Raw genomic sequence first — 9,341 nt, forward strand, 5'->3', positions numbered from 1 at the left:
GCGGATATCTCACGGGTAGCTCTGCGAGATCTCTCACTGGGCAACAGAGGGCACTTGAGGGGATATCTCAGGAGTAGCTCTACGAGATATCTGGCTGGGCAACAGAGGGCACTTGAGGGGATATCTCAGGGGTAGCTCTTCGAGATCTCTCGCTGGGCAACAGAGGGCACTTGAGCGTATATCTCAGGAGTAGCTCTGCGAGATCTCTCGCTGGGCAACAGAGGGCACTTGACCGGATATCTCAGGGGTGGCTCTGCGAGATCTCTCGCTGGGCAACAGAGGGCACTTGAGCGGATATCTTCAGGGGTAGCTCTGCGAGATCTCTCGCTGGGCAACAGAGGGCACTTGAGCGGATATCTCAGGAGTAGCTCTGTGAGATCTCTCGCTGCGCAACAGAGGGCACTTGAGCGGATATCTCAGGGGTGGCTCTGCGAGTTCTCTCGCTGTGCAACAGAAGGCACTTGAGCGGATGTCTTCAGGGGTAGCTCAGCGATATCTCTCGCTGGGCAACAGAGTGCACTTGAGCGAATATCTCAGGAGTAGCTCTGCGAGATCTCTCGCTGGACAACAGAGGGCACTTGAGCGGATATCTCAGGGGTGGCTCTGCGAGATCTCTCGCTGGGCAACAGAGGGCACTTGAGCGGATATCTTCAGGGGTAGCTCTGCGAGATCTCTCGATGGGCAACAGAGGGCACTTGAGGGGATATCTCAGGAGTAGCTCTACGAGATATCTGGCTGGGGAACAGAGGGCACTTGAGGGGATATCTCAGGGGTAGCTCTGCGAGATCTCTCGCTGGGCAGCAGAGGGCACTTGAGCGGATATCTCAGGAGTAGCTCTGCGAGATCTCTCGCTGGGAAACAGAGGGCACTTGAGCGGATATCTCAGGGGTGGCTCTGCGAGATCTCTCGCTGGGCAACAGAGGGCACTTGAGCGGATGTCTTCAGGGGTAGATCAGCGAGATCTCTCGCTGGGCAACAGAGTGCACTTGAGCGGATATCTCAGGAGTAGCTCTGCGAGATCTCTCGCTGGACAACAGAGGGCACTTGAGCGGATATCTCAGGGGTGGCTCTGCGAGATCTCTCGCTGGGCAACAGAGGGCACTTGAGGGGATATCTCAGCGGTAGCTCTGCGAGATCTCTCGATGGGCAACAGAGGGCACTTGAGCGGATATCTCAGGAGTAGGTCTATGAGATCTCTGGCTGGGCAACAGAAGGCGCTTGAGCGGATATCTCAGGGGTAGCTCTGCGAGATCTATCGCTGGGCAACAGAGGGCACTTTAGCGGATATCTCAAGGGTAGCTCTGCGAGAACTCTCGCTGGGCAACAGAGGGCACTTGGCGGATATCTCAGGAGTAGCTCTACGAGATCTCTGGCTGGGCAACAGAGGGCACTTGAGCGGACATCTCAGGGGTGGCTCTGCGAGATCTCTCGCTGGGCAACAGAGGGCACTTGAGCAGATATATCAGGGGTAGCTCTACGAGATCTCTGGCTGGGCAACAGAGGGCACTTGAGCGGATATCTCAGGGGTACCTCTGCGAGATCTCTCGCTGGGCAACAGAGGGCACTTGATCGGATATCTCAGGGGTGGCTCTGCGAGATCTCTAGCTGGGCAACAGAGGGCACTTGAGCGGATATCTCAGGAGTAGCTCTGCGAGATCTCTCGCTGGGCAACAGAGGGCACTTGAGCGGATATCTCAGGGGTGTCTCTGCGAGATCTCTCGCTGGGAAACAGAGGGCACTTGAGCGGATATCTCAGGGGTGGCTCTGCGAGATCTCTAGCTGGGCAACAGAGGGCACTTGAGCAGATATCTCATGAGTAGCTCTGCGAGATCTCTCGCTGGGCAACAGAGGGCACTTGAGCGGATATCTCAGGGGTGTCTCTGAGAAATCTCTCGCTGGGCAACAGAGGGCACTTGAGCGGATATCTCAGGGGTAGCTCTGCGAGATCTCTCGCTGGGTAACAGAGGGCACTTGAGTGGATATCTTCAGGGGTAGCTCTGCGAGATCTCTCGCTGGGCAACAGAGGGCACTTGAGCGAATATCTCAGGAGTAACTCTGCGAGATATCTTGCTGGGCAACAGAGGGCACTTGAGCGGATATCTCAGGAGTTTCTCTGCGAGATCTCTCGCTGGGCAAAAGAGGGCACTTGAGCGGATATCTCAGGGGTGGCTCTGCGAGATCTCTCGCTGGGCAACAGAGGACACTTGAGGGGATATCTCAGGGGTAGCTCTGCGAGATCTCTGGCTGGGCAACAGAGGGCACTTGAGTGGATATCTCAGGGGTAGCTCTGCGAGATCTCTCACTGGGCAACAGAGGGCACTTGAGCGGATATCTTCAGGGGTAGCTCTGCGAGATCTCTCGATGGGCAACAGAGGGCACTTGAGGGGATATCTCAGGAGTAGCTCTACGAGATATCTGGCTGGGGAACAGAGGGCACTTGAGGGGATATCTCAGGGGTAGCTCTGCGAGATCTCTCGCTGGGCAGCAGAGGGCACTTGAGCGGATATCTCAGGAGTAGCTCTGCGAGATCTCTCGCTGGGAAACAGAGGGCACTTGAGCGGATATCTCAGGGGTGGCTCTGCGAGATCTCTCGCTGGGCAACAGAGGGCACTTGAGCGGATGTCTTCAGGGGTAGATCAGCGAGATCTCTCGCTGGGCAACAGAGTGCACTTGAGCGGATATCTCAGGAGTAGCTCTGCGAGATCTCTCGCTGGACAACAGAGGGCACTTGAGCGGATATCTCAGGGGTGGCTCTGCGAGATCTCTCGCTGGGCAACAGAGGGCACTTGAGGGGATATCTCAGCGGTAGCTCTGCGAGATCTCTCGATGGGCAACAGAGGGCACTTGAGCGGATATCTCAGGAGTAGGTCTATGAGATCTCTGGCTGGGCAACAGAAGGCGCTTGAGCGGATATCTCAGGGGTAGCTCTGCGAGATCTATCGCTGGGCAACAGAGGGCACTTTAGCGGATATCTCAAGGGTAGCTCTGCGAGAACTCTCGCTGGGCAACAGAGGGCACTTGGCGGATATCTCAGGAGTAGCTCTACGAGATCTCTGGCTGGGCAACAGAGGGCACTTGAGCGGACATCTCAGGGGTGGCTCTGCGAGATCTCTCGCTGGGCAACAGAGGGCACTTGAGCAGATATATCAGGGGTAGCTCTACGAGATCTCTGGCTGGGCAACAGAGGGCACTTGAGCGGATATCTCAGGGGTACCTCTGCGAGATCTCTCGCTGGGCAACAGAGGGCACTTGATCGGATATCTCAGGGGTGGCTCTGCGAGATCTCTAGCTGGGCAACAGAGGGCACTTGAGCGGATATCTCAGGAGTAGCTCTGCGAGATCTCTCGCTGGGCAACAGAGGGCACTTGAGCGGATATCTCAGGGGTGTCTCTGCGAGATCTCTCGCTGGGAAACAGAGGGCACTTGAGCGGATATCTCAGGGGTGGCTCTGCGAGATCTCTAGCTGGGCAACAGAGGGCACTTGAGCAGATATCTCATGAGTAGCTCTGCGAGATCTCTCGCTGGGCAACAGAGGGCACTTGAGCGGATATCTCAGGGGTGTCTCTGAGAAATCTCTCGCTGGGCAACAGAGGGCACTTGAGCGGATATCTCAGGGGTAGCTCTGCGAGATCTCTCGCTGGGTAACAGAGGGCACTTGAGTGGATATCTTCAGGGGTAGCTCTGCGAGATCTCTCGCTGGGCAACAGAGGGCACTTGAGCGAATATCTCAGGAGTAACTCTGCGAGATATCTTGCTGGGCAACAGAGGGCACTTGAGCGGATATCTCAGGAGTTTCTCTGCGAGATCTCTCGCTGGGCAAAAGAGGGCACTTGAGCGGATATCTCAGGGGTGGCTCTGCGAGATCTCTCGCTGGGCAACAGAGGACACTTGAGGGGATATCTCAGGGGTAGCTCTGCGAGATCTCTGGCTGGGCAACAGAGGGCACTTGAGTGGATATCTCAGGGGTAGCTCTGCGAGATCTCTCACTGGGCAACAGAGGGCACTTGAGGGGATATCTCAGGAGTAGCTCTACGAGATATCTGGCTGGGCAACAGAGGGCACTTGAGGGGATATCTCAGGGGTAGCTCTGCGAGATCTCTCGCTGGGCAACAGAGGGCACTTGAGCGGATATCTCAGGAGTAGCTCTGCGAGATCTCTCGCTGGGCAACAGAGGGCACTTGACCGGATATCTCAGGGGTGGCTCTGCGAGATCTCTCGCTGGGCAACAGAGGGCACTTGAGCGGATATCTTCAGGGGTAGCTCTGCGAGATCTCTCGCTGGGCAACAGAGGGCACTTGAGCGGATATCTCAGGAGTAGCTCTGTGAGATCTCTCGCTGGGCAACAGAGGGCACTTGAGCGGATATCTCAGGGGTGGCTCTGCGAGTTCTCTCGCTGTGCAACAGAAGGCACTTGAGTGGATGTCTTCAGGGGTAGCTCAGCGATATCTCTCGCTGGGCAACAGAGTGCACTTGAGCGGATATCTCAGGAGTAGCTCTGCGAGATCTCTCGCTGGACAACAGAGGGCACTTGAGCAGATATCTCAGGGGTGGCTCTGCGAGATCTCTCGGTGGGGAACAGAGGGCACTTGAGGGGATATCTCAGCGGTAGCTATGCGAGATCTCTCGATGGGCAACAGAGGGCACTTGAGGGGATATCTCAGGAGTAGCCCTATGAGATATCTGGCTGGGCAACAGAGGGCACTTGAGGGGATATCTCAGGGGTAGCTCTGCGAGATCTCTCGCTGGGCAACAGAGGGCACTTGAGCGGATATCTCAGGAGTAGCTCTGCGAGATCTCTCGCTGGGCAACAAAGGGCACTTGAGCGGATATCTCAGGGGTGGCTCTGCGAGATCTCTCGCTGGGCAACAGAGGGCACTTGAGCGGATATCTTCAGGGGTAGCTCTGCGAGATCTCTCGCTGGGCAACAGAGGGCACTTGAGCGGATATCTCAGGGGTGGCTCTGTGAGATCTCTCGCTGGGCAACAGAATTCACTTGAGCGGATGTCTTCAGGGGTAGCTCTGCGAGATCTCTCGCTGGGCAACAGAGGGCACTTGAGGGGATATCTCAGGGGTAGCTCTGCGAGATCTCTCGCTGGGCAACAGAGGGCACTTGAGCGGATATCTCAGGAGTAGCTCTGCTAGATCTCTCGCTGGGCAACAGAGGGCACTTGACCGGATATCTCAGGGGTGGCTCTGCGAGATCTCTCGCTGGGCAACAGAGGGCACTTGAGCGGATATCTTCAGGGGTAGCTCTGCGAGATCTCTTGCTGGGCAACAGAGGGCACTTGAGCGGATATCTCAGGAGTACCTCTGTGAGATCTCTCGCTGGGCAACAGAGGGCACTTGAGCGGATATCTCAGGGGTGGCTCTGCGAGTTCTCTCGCTGTGCAACAGAAGGCACTTGAGCGGATGTCTTCAGGGGTAGCTCAGCGAGATCTCTCGCTGGGCAACAGAGTGCACTTGAGCGGATATCTCAGGAGTAGCTCTGCGAGATCTCTCGCTGGACAACAGAGGGCACTTGAGCGGATATCTCAGGGGTGGCTCTGCGAGATCTCTCGGTGGGGAACAGAGGGCACTTGAGGGGATATCTCAGCGGTAGCTCTGCGAGATCTCTCGATGGGCAACAGAGGGCACTTGAGGGGATATCTCAGGAGTAGCCCTACGAGATATCTGGCTGGGCAACAGAGGGCACTTGAGGGGATATCTCAGCGGTAGCTCTGCGAGATCTCTCGCTGGGCAACAGAGGGCACTTGAGCGGATATCTCAGGAGTAGCTCTGCGAGATCTCTCGCTGGGCAACAGAGGGCACTTGAGCGGATATCTCAGGGGTGGCTCTGCGAGATCTCTCGCTGGGCAACAGAGGGCACTTGAGCGGATATCTTCAGGGGTAGCTCTGCGAGATCTCTCGCTGGGCAACAGAGGGCACTTGAGCGGATATCTCAGGGGTGGCTCTGCGAGATCTCTCGCTGGGCAACAGAATTCACTTGAGCGGATGTCTTCAGGGGTAGCTCAGCGAGATCTCTCGCTGGGCAACAGAGTGCACTTGAGCGGATATCTCAGGAGAAGCTCTGCGAGATCTCTCGCTGGACAACAGAGGGCACTTGAGCGGATATCTCAGGGGTGGCTCTGCGAGATCTCTCGCTGGGCAACAGAGGGCACTTGAGCGGATATCTCAGGGGTGGCTCTGCGAGATCTCTAGCTGGCCAACAGAGGGCACTTGAACGGATATCTCAGGAGCAGCTCTGTGGGATCTCTCGCTGAGCAACTGAGGGCAATTTAGCGGATATCTCAGGGGTGGTTCTGCGAGATCTCTCCCTGGGCAACAGAGGGCACTTGAGGGGATATCTCAGGGGTAGCTCTGCGAGATCTCTCACGGGGCAACAGAGGGCACTTGAGCGGATATCTCAGGAGTAGCTCTACGAGATCTCTGGCTGGGCAACAGAGGGCGCTTCAGCGGATATCTCAGGGGTAGCTCTGCGAGATCTCTCGCTGGGGAACAGAGGGCACTTGAGCGGATATCTCAAGGGTAGCTCTGCGAGATCTCTCGCTGGGCAACAGAGGGCACTTGAGCGGATATCTCAGGATCTCAGGAGTAGCTCTGCGAGATATCTTGCTGGGCAACAGAGGGCACTTGAGCAGATATCTCAGGGGTAGCTCAACGAGATCTCTCGCTGGGCAACAGAGGGCACTTGAGCGGATATCTCAGGGGTGGCTCTGCGAGATCTCGCTGGGCAACAGAGGGCACTTGAGGGGATATCTCAGGGGTAGCTCTGCGAGATTTCTCGCTGGGCAACAGAGGGCACTTGAGCGGATATCTCAGGAGTAGCTCTACGAGATCTCTGGCTGGGCAATAGAGGGTGCTTGAGCGGATATCTCAGGGGTAGCTCTGAGAGATCTCTCGCTGGGCAACAGAGGGCACTTGAGCGGATATGTCAAGGGTAGCTCTGCGAGATCTCTCGCTGGGCAACAGAGGGCACTTGGCGGTTATCTCAGGAGTAGCTCTACGAGATCTCTGGCTGGGCAACAGAGGGCACTTGAGCGGATATCTCAGGGGTACCTCTGCGAGATCTCTCTCTGGGCAACACAGGGCACTTGAGCGGATATCTCAGGAGTAGCTCTGCGAGATCTCTCGCTGGGCAACAGAGGGCACTTGAGCGAATATCTCAGGGGTGTCTCTGCAAGATCTCTCGCTGGGCAACAGAGGGCACTTGAGCATATATCTCAAGGGTAGCTCCGCGAGATCTCTGGCTGGGCAGCAGAGGGCACTTGAGCGGCAATCTCAGGGCTAGCTCTGCGAGATCTCTCGCTGGGCAACAGAGGGCACTTGAGCGGATATCTCAGGGGTGGCTCTGCGAGATCTCTAGCTGGGCAACAGAGGGCACTTGAGCGGATATCTCAGGAGCAGCTCTGCGAGATCTCTCGCTGAGCAACAGAGGACACTTTAGCGGATATCTCAGGGGTGGTTCTGCGAGATCTCTCGCTGGGCAACAGAGGGCACTTGAGGGGATATCTCAGGGGTAGCTCTGCGAGATCTCTCACTGGGCGACAGAGGGCACTTGAGCGGATATCTCAGGAGTAGCTCTACGAGATCTCTGGCTGGGCAACAGAGGACGCTTCAGCGGATATCTCAGGGGTAGCTCTGCGAGATCTCTCGCTGGGCAACAGAGGGCACTTGAGCGGATATCACAGGAGTAGCTCTACAAGATCTCTGGCTGGGCAACAGAGGGCACTTGAGCGGATATCTCAGGGGTAGCTCTGCGAGATCTCTCACTGGGCAACAGAGGACACGTGAGGGGATATCTCAGGAGTAGCTCTACAAGATCTCTGGCTGGGCAACAGAGGGCACTTTAGCGGATATCTCAGGGGTGGTTCTGCGAGATCTCTCGCTGGGCAACAGAGGGCACTTGAGGGGATATCTCAGGGGTAGCTCTGCGAGATCTCTCACTGGGCGACAGAGGGCACTTGAGCGGATATCTCAGGAGTAGCTCTACGAGATCTCTGGCTGGGCAACAGAGGACGCTTCAGCGGATATCTCAGGGGTAGCTCTGCGAGATCTCTCGCTGGGCAACAGAGGGCACTTGAGCGGATATCACAGGAGTAGCTCTACAAGATCTCTGGCTGGGCAACAGAGGGCACTTGAGCGGATATCTCAGGGGTAGCTCTGCGAGATCTCTCACTGGGCAACAGAGGACACGTGAGGGGATATCTCAGGAGTAGCTCTACAAGATCTCTGGCTGGGCAACAGAGGGCACTTGAGGGGATATCTCAGGGGTAGCCCTGCGAGATCTCTCGCTGGGCAACAGAGGGCACTTGAGCGGATATCTCAGGAGCAATTCTGAGAGATCTCTCGCTGGGCAACAAAGGGCACCTGAGCGGATATCTCAGGGGTGGCTCTGCGAGATCTCTCGCTGGGCAACAGAGGGCACTTGAGCGTATATCTTCAGGGGTAGCTCTGCGAGATCTCTCGCTGGACAACAGAGGGCACTTGAGCGGATATCTCAGGGGTGGCTCTGCGAGATGTTTCGCTGGGCAACAGAGGGCACTTGAGGAGATATCTCAGGGGTAGCTATGCGAGATCTCTCGCTGGGCAACAGAGGGCACTTGAGCGGATATCTCAGGAGTAGCTCTGCGAGATCTCTCGCTGGGCAACAGAGGGCACTTGAGCGGATATGTCAAGGGTAGCTCTGCGAGATCTCTCACTGGGCAACAGAGGGCACTTGGCGGATATCTCAGAAGTAGCTCTGCGAGATCTCTCGCTGGGCAACAGAGGGCACTTGAGCGGATATCTCAGGGGTGTCTCTGCAAGATCTCTCGCTGGGCAACAGAGGGCACTTGAGCATATATCTCAGGGGTAGCTCCGCGAGATCTTTGGCTGGGCAACAGAGGGCACTTGAGCGGCAATCTCAGGGCTAGCTCTGCGAGATCTCTCGCTGGGCAACAGAGGGCACTTGAGCGGATATCTCATGGGTGGCTCTGCGAGATCTCTAGCTGGCCAACAGAGGGCACTTGAGCGGATATCTCAGGAGCAGCTCTGCGAGATCTCTCGCTGAGCAACAGAGGGCACTTTAGCGGATATCTCAGGGGTGGTTCTGCGAGATCTCTCGCTGGGCAACAGAGGGCACCTGAGCGGATATCTCAGGGGTAGCCCTGCGAGATCTCTCGCTGGGCAACAGAGGGCACTTGAGCGGATATCTCAGGAGCAGCTCTGCGAGATCTCTCGCTGAGCAACAGAGGGCACTTTAGCGGATATCTCAGGGGTGCTTCTGCGAGATCTCTCGCTGGGCAACAGAGGGCACTTGAGGGGATATCTCAGGGGTAGCTCTGCGAGATCTCTCACTGGGC

Source organism: Petromyzon marinus, chromosome 25, assembly GCF_048934315.1.
Source record: "Petromyzon marinus isolate PM22_M1 ecotype Great Lakes invasive population chromosome 25, UKy_Petmar_22M1.pri1.0, whole genome shotgun sequence".
NCBI classification, from domain to species: Eukaryota; Metazoa; Chordata; class Hyperoartia; order Petromyzontiformes; family Petromyzontidae; genus Petromyzon; species Petromyzon marinus.